The following is a 4,686-nucleotide window of genomic DNA, read 5'->3' on the forward strand; positions in this document are numbered from 1 at the left end:
ACGCATTCGCGAGAGTTGGTCCACGATTGCGGAGCTTTGGTCGGTGGTACTACGCAAACGCGAGGGTTGTACCACGTTTGCGAAGAAGGAAGGAGGGGTAGCCTGGAAGCCACACGTTTGTTCATCGCGATCGCGTTAGGAGGTGCGCGATCGCGTAGCTTTGAGTTCCTGTGCATCGCATTTGCGGCTGGAGTTCCGCATTCGTGAAGGTCATTTTTGGGGAAGCATTCTTTTGTTCCTCGCAATCGCGAGGGACTTTCCACGATCGCGAAGAGGAATCACTGGGCAGTAGTGTTAAATATCAAAATCGAGGGTTTGAACCCATTTCTCATATTTTGAGGTAGAGACCACAGATTTGGGCGATTCTTGAAGGGATTTTCAAGGAGTTAATTGAGGTAAGTGATTCTAACTTGGATTTGGTTGTTATACATGAATCTATATCATTATTTTTACCATTTAATTAGTGTTTTGGATACAAGGGAAAATTTGTGAAACTTCATAGACCATAATTATTTCAGATGCCGAGATATGTGCCCGGGGTTGACTTTTTGAGTGGACTTTTTTACTTTGGTTAAAGAATCTTGCTTTATCATATGGAATTAATTCCTATAGCTTGTGTTGATTTTATTAAGTTATTTGTGCCTAGACTCGAGTCATCTAGAGGCCGATTCGCGAGGCAAGGGCTTGTTGGAGTAGAGATTTGTGTGGTTTGAGGTAAGTAACACTTCTAAACTTAGTTCTGAGGTATGAATCCTCAAACTATGTGCTATGTGGTTGGTGTTGAGGGTACGCACATGCTAGGTGACGGGCGTGTTGGCATGCGGGCGTGCATCATGGTAATTGTGACTCGGTTGATTCATACTAGAAATCATGTTTAGGCTATATGTTGGTACTGTTGGGACCCATAGAGGTTGTTTTTGTTGCTGAGTTATTTGTTAAAATTTCAGTTATGTACTCAGTCGCATTCATCATTTGTATATCATATCTTAGTCTCTATTATCATTTATTTTTACATCATGTATCATTATTTTGGGCTGATTGCATGAGTGTTGTGAGCCTGAGAGACTGGAGAGATTGATGACTAAGTGAGGCCGAGGGCCTAATTGTGAGTGATATTTACGGGATCAGGCTGCACACCGCAGTAGCTTTAATGATTCATGATGGGATCGGGCTGCACGCTGCAGCATGCCATGATTGGCTTATATTAGCGCTTGGGCAGGATCTGCCCCTTCGGAGTCTGATATACCAGCAGTGAGCACAGGTACCGATGAATGGCGAGTGATTGAGAGTGCTGAGTGATTGGGAGTCTCGAGTGATTGAGCGTGCTGAGTGACGTTGAATACTTCGAGAGCAGGAGTATATGGATTTATCAGTGTGTTGCATTACAAGTTGACATATATATTTGACATGTAGATATCGAGATGTAACATACCTCATATTAGTCATACTTGGCATATTTTATCCGTGTTGATCTCAGACCTTTAAAAACTTGAAAGCATATCTACATTTCTGTACTATCTACAAAGTGATTACGGGATTTTCTCTGATTTATTTACTATCATTTTCCTATCATATCTGCGTCGTTATTATTTGGATTTGGACTGTACTTTCTGGGCTCGTCACTACTTTCAGCCCAAGGTTAGTCCTGTTACTTATTGAGTATATTGGGTCGATTGTACTCATACTACACTCTACACTTCGTGTGCAGATCCAGGTGTATCCGGACATGGCGGTTGCTAGATTTGGAGCTTCATCCGCTTAGAGACTTTTGATGTAGCTGCTTTGGCATCCGCAGACTTCGGCTCTCCTTCATTTCAGTTATTTAGCATTGTTCTATCTTTCTAGATATTTGTATTAGTAGTTTGACTGTGTTGACATATTAGTACCTCATGTACTTAGTGACACCCGAAATTTGGGGGATTTGTATTGAGTCGCGGTATTTCTTATCGATTATTTATAAGATTTTCACTTTTAAACTTATTTCATCAGGTTTTCAAATTCAAAAGCGTAGTTATTTATGATTGTCACCTTGCCTAGTTCTATGACAGGCGCCATCACGACGTGTTGAGTTTTGGGTCGTGACACAAAATGAATGAGAAATACTCAACAAGGAAAGATATCTCAACAATCAACAACTTCAACCTCAAAGTGATAATAGCTTTCATAACTTTAACGTCAATAACCCAACAAGAAGATAAGTCCCACAAAATAACAACTTCAAGTAAGAGTAATGCAACAATAAAAGAGGTAACAAGATAATAAGAGAGGTAACAAATTCAACTAAAGCATATAAGAACAAATATAACAAATAGATAGGAGAAGTGCTAACAACATCAAATAGAGCATGTGAGAGTAAATTTAACTATAAAAGTTATAACATGTTATGACAAATTTAATTAAACTCATGAAAAAAGTCAAAAAATTCTAAAGCGGTTAAATACCACATATAGCCCGTATACACACTCGTCACTTCGTGTATACGTCTTCCACATAATAGAAATAGCACAATCAACCCAAATCCTAAGGGGTAGTTCCCCTACACAAATTTAGGCAAGATACTTACCTCAACTAGGCCAAATCAACCCTCAAAAATAGATTTTTCCCTAAAATCCGCCCCCACACGGCTCAAATATAACCTAAAATGACTTAATATTATCAAAAAATGCAAGGAAAACCATTATAATAGATAAGGCTATGACCTTTACACATTTTCCAAAAAGTCAATAAAAGTCAACCCCAGGCCCGCTGGTCAAAACCGGGTCCAAGACTAGATTCCGACTACTCATAACCCCACAAGTCTATATATGTATTTTGTTTTCAAATTCGGGTCCAAATCGACTCTCAAAACCCAACTTCTCATTTTTCAAAACTTTGACAAAAATCCCCTAAAATTCCTCTTTGATTCTCATAAATTCTATGTTAAATCTAAGATATAATCATGAAATATAATTGGAAATTGTTTAGAATCACTACCCAATGATTGTGGAAGAAAATCACCTGTCCAAGCCGCTTCCTACCGAGTCTAGGGTTTCAAAATGAGAGAAATGGGATGACATCCCAACTTTCCAACCTTTTGTTTAGTTGCATATGCCGCAATTGCGAACCCTCACAATTGCAAAGTAAATTTCACAAATACGGCAACTGTCAAGCCCAGGAGGTATCACAATTGCTACACAGACTTCGCAAATGCGAAGTCTTCCCTCCTCGCAAATGCGACAAAAAGGTCACTATTGTGACCTACCCAAATAAGTCTAGACTTCGCAAATGCGAACTAGGTACCGCACCCATATCATGTTCGCAATTGCGAAGCTGGTGCTTGCAATTGTGATAACTGCAACACCAGCAGACTAGCAACTTGTTTTCAGTTCAAACATTTCCGAAACACGTCCAAAACTCACCCGAGCCCTCGGGGCTCCAAACCAAACATCCACACAAGTCTAAATATATCATACGAACTCGCTTGCATGATCAAAACACAAAAATAACATTTTGATATCCGATTCATAGTTCTAGGTGTTATTTTGGTGTTTTGATCATGCGAGAGAGCCCCTATAGTTTTATTACACTTTTGTGCATGATTAGTTTGGAGCCCAAAAGGCTCGGTTGAGTTTCAGATAGGCTACAGATTGATTTTGGACTTTGAAGTTGATGGTTTTACATTGTTTCTGATGTTTGGTGCATTGTTCCTCGCGATCGTGAAGGGGAACTGGGACAGGAGCGGAATCTCTTTATCGTGAAGATGATGGCTTGGTCACGAACGCGAAGCGTTGGAGGGTTACCCTTCGCAAACGCGACCAGTCTCTCACGAACGCAAAGGTTATAGGGCATGGGAAGGTAGTTGGTCAGTTGTCCTACACGAACACGAGCCTTGGCTCACAGACGCGAAGACCAAGGGGGATAGGCCATCGCAAACACGTACAACAACTCATGAACGTAAAGGCCAGTAGGCCGTAATTCTTCGCGATCGTGTCAGGTGTCTCACGAACGCGATGAACACCTGACACCTAGTCTTTAAAGCTTCTATAAATTTGGAATCGTTCCATTTTTTTACCATTTCCAAGTTTGAGCTCGGCCTAGAGGCGATTTTGAAGAGGTTTTTCATCCCAACTTCATAGGTTAGTAGAATTTAACTTTTTTTCTTCCATTTTCCAAAACACCCATTGATTCTAACCTTTAATCTCGAATTTCGAAACTAATCACAAAATCGGGCTCGGGGTTAATGGGTAATTGGGTTTTTGTCCGAATCTTGAGTTGACTAAGCGCGCCCGAGGTTGACTTTTTCCAAAATCTTTGAAGATTGAATCTTTTCACTCGTGGGTTGTTTCTAAAGCTTATTTTGAATTTCTTGAACTATAATTTGCTAGATTTGGTTTGTTTGGAGAGTTGATCAAAAGGCAAGGCCGTGGTTAGTTGATTGCTTTGATTCGCAAAGCAAGGTAAGTATTGGATCTAACCTTGACTTGAGGGAATAGGAATTTTTGAATTATGGGGTTGTGTGGATTATGTGAGAAAACGACGTATTAAGTGACGAGTGTATATACACCGTCAAGATATTTTCTTCCATGTTTTTCTGTTATTTCATAAATTATCTTGTTATATGCCTTAATTGTTACATGCTTTATTTGACTTGTATGTCGTAATTGTTATTTGCCATTTTATTATTGTTCGTTCCGTCCATGACTCCAT

Source organism: Nicotiana attenuata, chromosome 8 (assembly GCF_001879085.1).
Source record: "Nicotiana attenuata strain UT chromosome 8, NIATTr2, whole genome shotgun sequence".
Classification (NCBI taxonomy): Eukaryota; Viridiplantae; Streptophyta; class Magnoliopsida; order Solanales; family Solanaceae; genus Nicotiana; species Nicotiana attenuata.